This window comes from Stigmatopora argus, chromosome 18 (genome assembly GCF_051989625.1).
Source record: "Stigmatopora argus isolate UIUO_Sarg chromosome 18, RoL_Sarg_1.0, whole genome shotgun sequence".
Taxonomy (NCBI): domain Eukaryota; kingdom Metazoa; phylum Chordata; class Actinopteri; order Syngnathiformes; family Syngnathidae; genus Stigmatopora; species Stigmatopora argus.
Window position 1 is genome coordinate 10,628,304 of NC_135404.1, and position 15,444 is coordinate 10,643,747.

Here is a 15,444-nt window from a genome sequence, read left to right on the forward strand (position 1 = left end):
TTTTCGCTATTCTCGTAGGTCTATTTTTTCCCGATCTTTGTTTGGAGGCTCAAAAATTCACGAGATCAAGGGGGAGTGGCTAATCTACTCAACTGTTGACATCAAAACTCGGCCGGTCCAGCCTTGAGAATCCACAGAACCACACGACAGAGCTCAAAATGTGATCCTCGTCTTACAGTACGACATCTTTGTCCCATTCACGTGTACTTTTACTGACGACACTAACACATCACCTGCGAAATCTCTACATACACGAACTGTCAAAGTCTGAAACACACATTTGTAGTCATTTCTTCTTCTTTCACTGGGCTTGGTTACATTACAATGAGCGGCGTGCAAGGTCGGCGACACCTTCGAGGTGTCAATGTGTGACAGTGATGGCAGGGGAATTAAAAGGGCAGCGTGACAGTACATGGCAAAGGAGTCGCTCTTCAGTTCGGAGAGCCGCGCTTTGACTGACGGGCCGTTCGGGCTAAGGAAGAACTAATTAGCACATTAACCGGGCGCGGGGACAATCACGTCCGTTTGCATCACGCCTCCCGTCTATGACGGGATTCAAGCATCGCGTGACAGACGTTCACTAGGTGGACAAAAAAAGTTGGAACTAACGTTTTCATCGACTATTGTTGCATCAGTAGCTAGTAAGAAGAAGAAGGAAAAAAATGCTTTTGCTACACACTGTATTCTTCAAGATTTTGGTTCTTAGTCTAGTCATGGATTCAGGAGCCAAAAAAGGTATCGGCGCAAGACTACTTCCCAGTAAAACTATAATATGGTAGGAAATATCATTTTAATATGGATTACAGTAATCCCTCGATTATTGCAAATTCACTACTGCGATTTTTTCCGCTATTATAGTTTTTTTTTTTAAAGTTCATAAAAATTTGAAAATCCACGCTGAAACTCGTAAGCAGAAGCCTTTTGCAATTTTTTTTTCTTTTTAAAGTTCATAAAAATTTGAAAATCCGCGCTGAAACTCATAAGCAGAAGCCTTTTGCTTTTTTTTTTTTTAAGTTCATAAAAATTTGTACATCCACGCTGAAACTCGTAAGTAGAAGCCTTTTGCTTTTGCTACCAGGACAGGAAAAAATAAGTTATAATAGGGGCCTACTTCGCGATTTTTCGATTATCGCGGCTACATTAACTGCGATATTCAAGGGATTATTGTATGTTGGACTTTAGAGGTTCCACTGGAGTTGTGCCTGCTCAGAGCAGCCCTGTTCTATCTATTTGTCTTTCTCTGATGTGGTGAATTGCAGCGGAAAGGAATGTGACACTTTTCTGAGCCCATCTGTCCAATGGCATGTGGGCGACAGGAAAAAAAATTGTGCGCGGACATTCCCAAAGGAATCCACTTGAAAGAATTTACTGCGACGGTAATAGTGTGTTTTCTGTTTACATTGCATGGTAATTAGTCTCATTGTGTTATATAAGGAGGATTGAAAAACATATTGTATTTTTAACATGACTGCTTTATGTAAAGCTTTACTTAAAACTGGCTGGAAGACTGCAAGTCAATTACAAAGTAAGAAAAGGGTAAAATAACTCAATCGTAATAAGCACATTTTGTTTCTCACTTATTTGTAATTTAATGGATTATGGAGATATTTTACGACCTTTCCAATATTATTTCCATTTTTTTATTTTTTTTATTTTTTTAATACCTTTTTTTTTAATTTAATGAAATATTCTTCTATTATTTTCTTACATTTCAAGCAGCATTAAATGGCATTATTCATTTGAAATGAACTTCATCAAGTGACCTTTTATGATGTTGAAGTGCGAAAAAAAAAAGTCAGGAGTGCAATTTAATAATATTCTCATGTCAAAATCCTGGGATCAATAAATTAATTGCTTCAATTGAATTGTATGTCATTGTAAATGAAACCCTCTTTTTATCCCCCCCTTCCCACGCTTCTCCTCCTGAAAATGTCAAGTGTCACAAATGAGTTTGTCCTCCATTAACACAGCAAGTGTGGCCTTCTTCCTATTGAGCATCAAGCTTTTTGACATTCCACCGAGTCGGATTTAAAAAAAAATTCAGTTCCTCATGTGACGAGCGAGCATTAAAACTCCCTTTGAGTCCCTTCAAGTACAACTTGGATTATAAAAACTCCCTGGCAGCAGCGAGTGGCGCGTCGAGCATCCAAAAACGCCTGCCAGATGTCTTTTTAGGATTACAAATAGCTAAAATACTTTAAAAGAAAAAAAAAGTCATCACAATAGTCAGTCTTTATCCTCTCTTTAGCAACAAATACCACATTTTATCCCATTCAGTTTCAAATCGGGAGCTTAAAAAGATGCCGCAGCTACGAAAACATAACCGAGTAATCATTTCCACGCAAACACGGTTCCGTTCTCCCTGAGGACAAAGCACTTCTTCAGATCTCCTTCACCAACCTGACAACACTCATCACCGTCTTCGTGAAGCTTTGCAGCCCGCAGCGTCTCATTGGTCAAAGCGTGACAAATATCACGGCAATGTATGCAAATGGCGAAAAGCAAACGGGGCGGGGAAAAAAATGCTTTTCACGTTGTTGTTCTCTGCGTTAATAAAAAGAAAAAGCTTTTCCAGGCGGCGGAAAAGGTCTCTTTAGACTCTGAGGCGGCAATTTTTGCAGATGATGACTTGACTCCAGGGACCGGAGGCAAGAGGAAGTCATTAAATGCATTTCCTGCCTTGCCAGGTGAACGCATCAAAGCAAGACCACGCACCAGTCAAGGACGACGGAGGCGGCGGCGAGGGGGCGAGGGGCTTCATGTTTATGCAAGCGCACGCGGCCGCCGGCAGCCGTCAATCACGCCGAAAGATGGACGACGGGGGACGACGGGTCCGGGCTTGCTTGCACAGGTCGCGTGCGAATTAGACGAAAAACTGTCTGGTGCAAGACGGCGACCGCGAAAGAAAGTTTTTGCGCGTCTACCTTTAAGCCACGCCTGCAAGTGGCCTTTTTAGTGCTGAAGTGGGATTCGCCAAGACAGGGAAAAAAAGTGAGAGTATAAAGTCTTGGATTTATTTCCCAGCTAGTTTTACAGCCGGGCAATTTGAGAGTCATCAAACACGCATCCAACAGGCTCCATCAAAAAAACACTATGAAAGCGCACAAATTGGACTTGTTGATGACAAAGGACTCACTTGATAGATGAGCAAATTATCCCTCGGGCCCGCTTGAGCTCTCCCGAATATATAATTCACGGAGTTTGAGTTCAATGTATTTTGGCTGGTCTCTGGAGACGAACTGAAGTCTAGCAATGAATGCTATTTTGGCCCAAACGCATTGTTCTGCCAAGTTATTGTTCATATATGTACAAAAACAGGGAGCAGGCTATGATAATATAGTAGAAGGACCATGAGTGATTGACTCCCACCCAACAAAAATGTTTACAAGTGTCTAAATTAACAGTTTTAACTGGAAGTACACCACCAACTTTGATCCCAGATGATTTTATTTGAGAAAAACGGCAACAAAAGTGCATGTTTACATGCGGCAAAAACAAAGATTTAGTGCTAACTTTGGACAGTAGTTGTTTGCTAACCCAATTGAGTTGATGATAGGACCTAAACGGCGCAGTCAGCGTTTAAAGTTGAGTTTGTTGATCACAAGTTTTTACACACTAAGTCAAGGGTGTCAGACTCACGGACCACGTTAACGTCAACTCGATTTCATGTGGGCCGGACCATTTTACATATAATATTTAGATTTTTTTTTTATAAATGGATTAAAAGAACTGGATTAAAATCCCTGAATAGTCAGTTTTTTATAGATCTAAAACAATGTTTATTTTAGCTTTTTTTAAATATATTTTTAGATTTTCCAAAATGATTTTTGAACTAAAAACACAGAAAAAAAGGATTAAAAATGACAATTATTGATTTAAAAGGGGGGAAATCAGGAAATTTAATATACATCTATACTCTTCATTTTCATTTGATCCTAAAACAGAAAGTCGGCACTCATGATTTACTTTCCCGGGCCACACAAAATGATGCGGCGGGTCAGATTTGGCCCCCGGGCCGCCACTTTGACACATGTGCTAAGTCAATCATAGACTTTTGTCAAAGAGTATTCGATAATAAATGACCAAGATTCCCGCAAATCCACATCTATTGAAATTGTACAATAAAAATAAATTAGCTAACGGTTTGCCTCTGCATAGACGAACCCAGAGGCAAGGGCAGATGGACTATAACTCAATGGAGAAACGTAGTTGAGACTCGTTTTTATTGTGCGAGCAGTCGGAACAGAAAATTGAAAGTGGGACATGAGGAAGTCAGTCCTAAAAAGCAGGGAGATTTGCATGAGAGCTTTTTGGTTTTTAAGTGGGTTAAAGTTCTCGGAGCCATCCAAGCGATGACATTATGTCGTCAGCTTGCGAGATGCTAATGGGAGAAAGACTGAAATCTCCACGTAGTCTTTCAATCATGTGATAGATAAGAAGCTGGCGCGATAAGGGGGGCTGCGGCTATCTACGATCAATAATTTCATTAAGGCTCCCAATTGGGCGTTCAGTGATTACTTTGCACACTTCCCCCGCCCGCCTTGTTTGAATACGGGAGGAACAATTTGCCGGGGTGAAATTTACAAAATCGCACGCAGCGGCGGGACTGTTTATTTCCACTTATTGACAAAGTCATAAGTATGCCGTGACAAAGTCGATTGTCAACGCGTAGAAGCCGGCAACGCAATCGTTTTGTTTCATTGAGGGTGGGCATCCCTGTGAACTCGGGTATCGAATTCAGTAATTAAGCGCTAGATGGAAGTCTAAATAAACTCTCTGCGGGTCCTGAGAGCAGAATTCAATGACACTGTTGTGGTACGAGGTACCACTGTAGGTTGTTTACTATGGAGCAGTACGTAGACCAGAAACATAAAACACCTGACTAGCGATGAGTCCATTAAAATATCTTACCAACAAATTTCTGTTCCCACATTTGACAACGGATTGCCGTGTGTTTGCATGGTTTATCGAGAACCAATCCTGATCTCGTCGCTACTCAAACAAAAGGGAAATCTGGAAAAGTTTTTGCCTTTTCACCCCCATTAGCGTTGACGTGTAAACGGCCAAAACTTCCAAGGCCACGGCGGCACAAAAGCTACTTTCGAGCGCCCAATTGATCTCCTTTGCCGCTGATTAAACGTCAGGAAAGCGTCCCCGCGGGGAGGCGTCGGCGTTCCCGTTGCGGCGAACGAGATATGGGCTCGAGTCGGCCGCCTCGGATTAGCTCCGTCCTTTGAGTCCATTTCATTACCGCTCATAAAAGAGTTCGAATTCGCCGGAGATGTTGTTCTGCTTTCGTGACACTGGCAAACTTTCCGTCTCTCATACTCTGGAAGATAAGAGCCGGACAGACAGAAATAAACACTAAAGTGTCGGTCGTCTTGGGGAACAAAAAAGAAACAAGTTCCCTCAGACGCCAGCGTGATTGTTAGTCATTCCCTCCAGGGGCTCGCTGTGTTAAAAATGCATGCTCGAGGTCCTCCCGTGTCGTGCCGGCTCAATTCAAGGCGCGTGGAATATGTTTTTCCGGCAAATGCGTTAAGCGACCGTGGCGTTTTGCAGCTGGATATCAATTAGACGCTCATTAGGCTGTTAGAGAGACTAGACCTCCCCCCAGGGGTTCCCGACAGTGAGTTCAGCCGACCTTGACCTTGAGGCACGGCTGGAGCGCCATCTTTCCAGCCTCGGGAGACTTTTACGTCACCGTGTTTACCCTCCTGGAGGTTCGGAAGAAAATCGCTGGCAGTAAGTAATAAGGGGCGAAGAATTTGGGGGATTCTTCAGACTTAGCGTTGAATCGATAGCAATTTTCGGACCTCAATACTGATAGCAGGTTTTTTGAAAAAAAAATACTGAATGATATTTTTGTACTTGAAGAATACATATTACGCAGCATTATTTCTCAGGGTACTCGGCCGTTTGGTCGCCGGACTTTTGGTCAACGGACGTTTGGTCGCCCGGAAGGTTATTGATAATTACCATTTAAAATTGTTGCTCAACTTCCCTAAATTGCCTTTGATTGATGCGTAGACCGTGTTGTTTTACCTTGTTTTGTCGCCGGACTTTTGGTCGCCGGACGTTTGGTCGCTGGTTGTTTGGGTCCGGGCGACCAAACGTCGGCGACCAAACGTCGGCGACCAAACGTCGGCGACCAAACGTCGGCGACCAAACGTCGGCGACCAAACGTCGGCGACCAAACGTCGGCGACCAAACGTCGGCGACCAAACGTCGGCGACCAAACGTCGGCGACCAAACGTCGGCGACCAAACGTCGGCGACCAAACGTCCGGCGACCAAACGTCCGGCGACCAAACGTCCGCGACCAAACGTCGGCGACCAAACGTCGGCGACCAAACGTCGGCGACCAAACGTCGGCGACCAAACGTCGGCGACCAAACGTCGGCGACCAAACGTCCGGCGACCAAACGTCCGGCGACCAAACGTCCGGCGACCAAACGTCCGGCGACCAAACGTCCGGCGACCAAACGTCCGGCGACCAAACGTCCGGTCACGATTTCTCAGTACACCGTCGATGTTAGCATTGAGCAGTTCTCAATATCGTCATACTAACTATAACAACAATTATCTTCACTAACAAATGAATGTTTGGGAACTTTATCTCTACGCCCAAAGTTGGTCAATTTGAAAGTCGACTAAATCCCATGACAATCTATGGACTCTTGCCATTAAAAAAGGAAAAAAATATAAGGGGCAAAGGTCAATGGCTATCGGGTGTGCAGCTGCAGAGTCGCTGCGGTCAGTCTTGAGACATTTGTTTGTGTGTCTTTGATCTGCACGATTGTTGCTTTTTTTGGATTTGCACGTGCGGGCCGGGGAAGGCGCCTCAAGCGCCTCGGCGCGTAGACACGCTCTGCCACGTTGCTTTACAACTAGGGATGGAAATGATACTGTTTACGGTACAAGGCTCACGATTACAGAAAGTGACGAGGGAATTCCATTCCTACGTAACCCGAATATCTGCGTAAATCGGATTTACCCTTCTCATTAAAAATAAAACACACCATAATAATAATGAGATCCAATACTTAACATTACTGTTTAGAAATGGCTAGAGTACGTCTATTCAATGGCTAATTTGGAACCGAAACTACTATTGTGACACCAAAAAACAACAACAAAACAGCCTCCTTGCTCTGCCATTCTTAACTCTTTGCCTGCCTTGGACAACGATAGATTCATGTTGGAAGAAAATGTCTCTTCTGTAGAGATAATAAAGATATTCTGACAACTCCTCCCCCGTTAACATTGCAACGACATTGGCAGATGAGAGTTGAAAAACAGCAGCCGAGCGAGCGAGCGCTAGATGGCTATCGTATAATTTTACTGCGTGCAGAGGAATCAGGTCAAGCTAAACACAGGACTTCCTTTCAAAAGCCCGAACATTATCGCTGACTACTGTGGTGGCCCACACGTGGAATTATTCCATCTCGTCCCGCCGCCCACCACGCCCTCCCTCGCACGCTGTACTGCGGGAAACAGCTGCGTTCGCAACAACGACGTCGCTTGTCCTCCAGCTCAAGCGTGCCTGGTAAATTACGGCCGAGTTAACCTGCGAACGCCATTTTCACGCCGCGGGGCCGAGGTCTCCCGCCGGGCGCGTGGACGCACGGAGGTGGACGGGGAACAGAGCGTCCATTTAGACTCTACAGAGGGCCAGTATGCATGGAAGGGGGGAGGAGCCATTCTCATGGAGCTTTGAAGGAGGGGCTAAAGCAGGGATGTCCAAACTTTTTTTCTGAATAATCAAAGGATGCTAAGGCAAACTTGAAATCCAATTTTACTTTCTAACTATTGGTAGTATCAGGTAAAAAAAAAATCTAAAAGTTTTACCATATTTTCTCGCATATAAGCCGTATTTGTAACTAAAAAAAATGATGATTGAATCAAGGGTACGACTTATATGCGCACTAGACTTGCTATACTCTTTTTCACCAGTAGATGTCGTAACATTTACTATTTGTTGGTTATTTTCTGGTTTGCAGTAAGAAAACAACCATTGCTGAATGGATGAATTAATTCCTTATGAAATTGACCGTAATAATGTGCGTTTGATTCATACAGTATATCAGAGATACCACGTTCAAAGTAACACATTTTTACTACCCATGAATATGGAGGTGAAAATTGTGAATCAGGGGGCGGCTTATACGCGAGAAATTGTGACATTCATCTATTTTATGGCAATTTTAAGGGGGTGGCTTATATGCGAGTAAATACGGTAAGTCATTGGTTGAAATTCTGGTTCCTACTTTGATTGGAAATAATGGTAAGGCACTGTTTAATTGACTAACGCCATCTAGAGTTAAAGCTTAGAAATGCAACAGAACATAAGCTATATTTAAAATTCTTTAGTGGGCCATATTTAATGATATTTTCCTAATTTGCTGTGAGCCAATAAAAAACAGGAGCTTCCCACAGTTGGCCCGGGAGCCATAGTTTAGACACCCATACGCTAAAGCCACTACTATAGTGTCCAAATTATGGCCCGGGGTCTAATTCTGTCCCAGGGTTTTTTCCACGTCTTAACACCAAAGTACCTTTTGAACCGACTCGCAAAATTTCAAAAACAGGAGGGAATATTTCAAATTGACAGCGTCAAAAAAATGCACAAACGTAAATTTATAATGGCTAAATTACTGCTTTGTTGGATATGCGTATGAATACCTTAACTCTAAGCCTTTGAAGGTGGTTGGGACGCTAATGCTGGATCTATCCCTTGTGAGATACTCCCAAAAATTTGGACACCCTTACCCATGTTGTTTGGCAGCTACACGCTTAATGGCAATCCGCTAATAGCAACACTTTGACGCCAGTGTGTTAGTTGTGCGCCCCAGAGGTCGGCGCCGGCTCAACAATGCAAAGCCGTTGACATTGTCACCATCATTCCGAACAGAAGTAATCCCCCCCCTACCACCTCCAGAGACCGATACGGCAACTGGGCCGGAATCCAGCAGCCGCCTAACAAGCTCGGGAGGGTCCCCCGGAGAACGGCTTCGCCATGATTGGAAACGAAAGAGGGCCGCTCGAGAGACTATAAATGAGATTACCGTTATTGTATTGAAGCAATTGTAGCGGGGCGAGGCCCATATGTTTTAGGTAGAGAGACGAGTAGTATTATCTTTGGCGGAGGTCAAAATTAGCAGGTCCACTTGTGTTACTTATGCCAACAGCTGCGGTCGAACCTCGAGCAAATGGCATTCTGCTGAAATTCCGCATTCCTACTTCTAAGACACTAAGAGGGGGCGCGGTTCATTTGGTCCAATTTAGTCTGCTGCCTGAAGCGAGAAGGATTCATCATTTTAGAACCATTTTGAGGTAATAATTAACCAGGTTTTTTTTGCAAGAATGTAAAACAAGAGAGATGCTTACTGAGTGAATGTCTTTGTTTCTGAGTGCATAACTGCATTATACTGCCCCATGTGGTTAAATCGCACAAAAGGAGCTACAATAAATTCTTCATGATGATATAACCGTTAGTCTCCTTACATCCTATTTGAATTAATTTTAATAATAGCGCTTCATGGTTCATTATTAAAAAAAAACAGAGGAATGCTTCCAAAGCTTAATCATTTCAATGGTTATGATTTGGTGTCTTTTGGGGAAACTAGTTATTCTTTATGGCAAGGGTGTCAAACTTGGGTTTGTTCACGGGCTGCAATAACATCAACTCGATTTCATGTGGGCCGGACCATTTTAGATATAATATTTAGATTATTTTTTCTAATTGGATTATAAGAACTTTTTTTTGCAAAACACTGGAATTATGATTTTGTCCCAATTGACATTTTGCGGTATCATTTTAGGTGCTAAAAGTTCCTTGATTTGTTATTTCTAACTATAATTTCATGATGCCCCCAAAACAAATGAAGCCGAGTACTTTCAATAACACTGCATTAAATACATTTACTACTAAAGACATATTTTATGGAGCGGCAATGGTGTGTAATAATTGTTAGCAATCTTATATTGTCATTTTCTGTACAACATAAAGACTCCTTTGCATTTTCCTTCTAAGAAGTCTTCCTCTGAGCTTATGTAGGTCACTCATTCATTGCTTAACACCAGACGTGAATGCATCATTGGCGCCTTCTTTAAATTATGTATCAAGTATTCTTACAATATTTTTAACAGTACAATTGGAGTTCAAGTGTAGCTTTTCCTCTGAATTGCGATTTAACAGATCATATCAAGTCATTTATAAGAATGTAAAATAAATTAGACACCTGAAATAAGTCTCTTATGAAGAAAACCTTGCCACTAATTAACAACAATACGTCAAATGGACTTTGTTTTGTCACGCCTGACTGGTACATTTGAATGTCTGCTCACATTGTATAGTTGCTTACTTCATTAAAGGAGTTGCAAGAGATTAAAGCGCCGCTAAGGTAGCATTTTTTTTGTTTAAAGTATGGGGCAAAAAAATGCTGCGAGTAGAATCAAGTCCTGTTCCGAAAACCCGAAGTATGGTCTCGTTGTATTGGACAAGACGGAAACAGGGGCAGGCTGCTCTTAAAATAGATCCTCTGATGAGAAACAGACAAAAACATGGACGTAAAATATAGTTTTTGAAAAATTCAAAGGGGCGTGGGACGCGAAAAAGCACCTTCCTCATTTTTCTCTTTATAAGGTCTCTTTGAAAAGTGTTGGCGTCAAGCTGCATTGCAAACAGAGACCTGTTTCTAATAAAAACAGTCAAAGTATAAGAGAGCCGAAAACCCTAGCAAATGTTTCGCGTCAGATCTGAGGAGGTGAAAATCAGGTGACTTAAACTCGTGCAAAAAAATATGTGATGGGGACATCCTAAGTCTGTACGTTACTGCGTGTTATCCACTGATGAGGCGCTCTAATTGGATTTCGCTGGAGTGCCCACTCAGCCGGGTCCCCTCCTGATTGCATCGGCACTTTCTTTCTCCAAGCAATCCACTTTTCCTTTTACTTTCTTCAATTTAAATGGAAAAAGCTTTATGGCTACTTCTATCTTAGTTCCGGGCAGGGCTCGCCAAAAGAAACTCTTTGAAAATCCTCCATTTTGCTCTTTAATCAGACCTCCTTAGTTACTGCTATTTTTTTCTTTATAAATGACTCTATTATTGCAGTTACCGTATTTTCACGACTATAAGGCGCACATAAGTCTTAAATTTTCTCCAAAATAGACAGGGCGACTTATAATCCAGTGCGCTTTATATATGGACCAATACTAAAATTGTTATCACGATAAAATACAATGAATCAGTTGATAGGGTACACCGACTTGACTATTTTCCCGTAAACAAAGTACTGCGCAGTGACTGCTGGGATATTTAGTAGTTCTTTTGTCAATACACCCAATGGATTGTGGCCTGTATACATCGACATCAATACAGCTTGACGAAGCATGGAAAGCACCGTTGGAAAAGCTACGCTAGCTACCAACTAGCTACTATTTGCGAAAGGATTGTGGCCGCCTGGACGAACGTATAAAACTCAGCGTTTTCGATGACTCATTTGGACAATTGTTCAATTCAGACAAAAAAATGAGGACTTTGATGGATTTGTGGGTGATGATGACATGAGTAAGTTGTAAAATGGCTAAATAAAGTACAACCGAACTCAGTTTTGCTTCTGTTGCGTTTTTAAAAACGTGTTTTTAGCGTGTGGGTGTAGCGTGCAAGAACTATATATCCCAGCAGTCACTGCGCACCGGAAACCGGAAAATTGCGGTTCGATATTCATATATAATATATATGCGTCTAAAAAAACGGTGCGTCCTTTGTGTGTTTAAAATACAGAAATAGCACTCGTTACTGACACTGCGGCTAAAAATACGATGCGCCATATAGTCATGAAAATACGGTATTTTGTTTATTTCCGTAACTATTTTTTTATAATGCTGAAGTTAGCGCCATCTAACCCTCATAGGTGTCCAATTCATTTTAACTGGGAAGGGTAAAGGGGACCAAAATCTGGATTTTATTGGAGCCAGATCCCTAATTACAGATGTTGTCTTTTTCCCCCTCATCGTGAAAAAAGAGAAACTAAACGTGGACTTTGACCCGAAAAGTATGCAAAGTGCTTTTTTCAACTGGTGCTGCTGTTAGAAAGCAGCAGGTGTCGGTTCTAAATGGGCAATAAATTAGGGAACAGAAAGTGCACCTTCAGTGGAACGGGTTCAATAAATTCTCCTAAAAGAGGAAATGACTGCTGAATACCAACGACCACAACAGCAAAACCACTAGAACCGTCTTGAACACTTCCAGTTTCGTTGTGTGTCACTTTTGCACGTACGCAAATTTAATTTTGACGCTGTCATCAGACTACAAAATATACTAAAGTGAATTTTACTCAATGTTTTGAAGACTCAACTTCAATTCTGAACTATAGCAGAACCAGTTTAACATTATTTACCTGTTATAATAAGAAAGGAGCCCAATAAAACACAACGACAAAGTCAATCGCTCTGAAAATTGCACCCATTTATACGCCTAAATGAGGGAAAAAAAACCTGAGAGAGGCAAAGATGATGATTTTCTTGACTTTTTCTGAATTTTACTCAGTTTTGAAGACTCAACCTCCATTCTGAACTATAGCAGAACCAGTTTAACATTATTTACCTGTTATAATAAGAAAAGAGCCCAATAAAATACGACGACAAAGTCAATCGCTCTGAAAATTGCGCCGATTTATACGCCTAAATGAGGGGAAAAAACCTGAGAAAGCCAAAGATGACGATTTTCTTGACTTTTTCGCATACTTGGATTTTCCTGAAAGCAGCCCTGGGTTAAAAAAAAGTTTGGACACCCCAGTTCTAAGGCCACATAAACCCGGCCTACACGTTACTGGTACTTTTTCCCAACTTTAGAGCTAAAACTAGATTAGTTTGTATTTTTAACCTTGAAGCCATGAGAGCCGCGGCTCATCCGGTGGAAAACGCGGGCGGCTTTGTACTCAACCTGCGACCGAAATACAGATAAAAACTTCCAAGCTAGATGGCACCTAGGGAAATACGAGCGGAAAAGCGGCACAATGGAAAAGCGCGTACGCCGATCTGGTATGACGGGATCGAGAAAGATAAAGTAAAACCAACACGTGACGTGATCAGAGGACGCTTTGATGCCCGACTGCCTTTCATCTGACGAGCTGAAACTACCTCGGCCGTCTCACAACTACTTTTTTTCTTCAAGTCAGTCACGGGATTCATAAAATCCATTCTTGTCGTAAAACCTGCACGGCGGTTGAACACATCTCGTTAAGAGTTAAGAAAATGAGCGTCTGGGACGGATCGGGCGTTCATTAGGCTGATTAGCAGGCCTTTGTTGCAACATGCTATTAAAGTGCACGTCTGCAAGGATGGAGCAGATGTCACGTAATGGCTTGTTGGCCTCCAGCCCCTCAACAAGTAACAACAGCTTCCGTTTTCTACTTTTAAAAGGAGCACTCTCGCCAGTTTTGCACACTAATTCAATTTTCTCAAAGGGGATTCAAAATTAAACCATCAAGACTTACAGAGATTCATACCTAGTATTGAAATTCTGCAGTAAAAATCATGTCATGGTTCGCCTCTGCATAGTCGAGACCAATGGCGTAATCAAAAGGCGTCTGACTCAATGGAAAACAGTAGCTGGGGACTTTGTCACAAAATTGGGTCATAGTCAGATTGCAGTCAAAATGTTTTCAATGGCAGAAGTGTTTTTTTTCCTCTTTAATAGTTGATTCATAGATAGTCGTAGATTCATTGTTTTATTGCCTGATTGTAAGATAATCCTAATCGTGAGCAAATTTATATCAGGGCGTACCAAGAGGTATTATACATTAGTTATATAACCATTTGATACTTGGTATCGGTGCCCGATAAAGCTATTTTGGGGATTATCGGATTTGATCAAAATCAAAATTTTCAGTGCTTTTTGGATACGCCATGTAAACATTTCTGCCATAGTAAAAGAGCATCGTGTAATATTCATAAACACATCATTTCTTAAGGAGGTAGCCACTGGGCTGACTTCAAAATATGATTTGTCATTTACTGCTTGCATTATTTTTCCTGGTTTAAAAAATGGGAATCAGCAACAGCAAAACATCTTGCTTTTGAAAATAAATCAATCAAAATCTCAGCATTGGGGCATCATCTCTAGTATAGACCACCCGGATTTAATGTACGTGCACAACAATGCACTGCAGAAGGACTTAAAATAAAGCACGTTGCCTTGGGCAGACTAAATAAAAAATGTGCTATTTATTATCTACAAAGAACATGCTTCCTCATTTAAAACAGGATGATTGGTGATGGGGGGCTGTTTCTGTCTTGCACAGGCTTATTTGATTACGTGTAGAGCACCAACAAACATTTCTTTGAATTGCAAAACGTGCACAGAAGAGACAGGAAGTTGGAGTATTAAATTGAAGAAAAAAAATGTCTGTCTTACCTGGAGGTTCTTCCTACACTTGCAGCTTTGTGTGGCCGTCTGACGTGGGCATCACCGTGTCCTCTGGTTCAGCACCCCCCGGGCGTCACTCTCCGGCGGCCGGAGCCGAGCCACTCTGCGGTGCTTTGCCGCACCGGACGACGGACGAGTCGGGACGCTCCCGGCAGCGTCACCCATGGGAGGTCGCTTGAAGAGAGGGGAGAGGGGCGGGTGCTGCTTGGTGGTGGTCCGGCTGGAAGATCGCCTGCAGCGGCTACTTCGGCCCGGATGATGACGGAGCCGGGAGTCGGGCCATGTGCGCCAGAGGTGGTCTTTACCGGTGGGGGTCGTTCGTTAGCCAGCCAGCCAAGCAGGCAGTCAGTCACATGCAATCCGGGGCGAGCAGTGCCACGCAGCTGCACCGCATCAACACGGTGCGACGGATTGGATTGGCCTCCCCCTCCCTCCTCACCTCCCTCCTCCCTTCGACGTGTCGACCCAACAGCAGCTGTCACGCTCCACTTCCGGCGGCCTCCTTCAAAACAAGGCGTCGAAAAGTTCACTTCATTGGTAGAATTGCTACTGCTCGGTAGTCTGATGAACGGGTGGGTAGCGCGTCGGCCTCACTGTTCTGGGGTTGTCGGTTCGATCCCAGGTTGGTGCTCACTGTTGGAACTTTGTATGTTCTCCCTTGACATATGTGGGTTTTCTATGGGTACTCTGCCCCCCTGCCCCCCAACACACACACAAAACATACAGGGTAGTCTGGTTGAATGTTCTGAATTGCCCTGACCTATGATTGGTTTTCTCCTTGTGCCCTGTGATTGGCTAGCCTCCGATTCGTGGTGTACACCACCTGTTGCCCTTAGTAAACTTGGATAGGCTCCAGCACCCTCTGCAACCCTTGTGAGGATAACCCTTTCAGAAAATGAATAAGATATCACCATTCACCTTTTTAATCACGATTAATCACAGGCCATCCAGAGCTAACATCCCGATGAATCATATTATAAATGATTATATAGTATGTATTTTACAATATC

General features: G+C 42.8%; 1 protein-coding gene across 1 annotated transcript in view; it reads right to left on the reverse strand.

The window, feature by feature from the left end:
* tanc2b (tetratricopeptide repeat, ankyrin repeat and coiled-coil containing 2b) overlaps positions 1 to 14,867 on the reverse strand; it is a 72,175-nt gene extending 57,308 nt beyond the window's left edge. The window contains exon 1 of the mRNA XM_077626042.1: positions 14,423 to 14,867. The gene's annotated coding sequence lies outside the window, so the exon portion shown is untranslated. The remainder of the gene's footprint in view (positions 1 to 14,422) is intronic.
* Between the last annotated feature and the right edge of the window lie 577 nt (positions 14,868 to 15,444).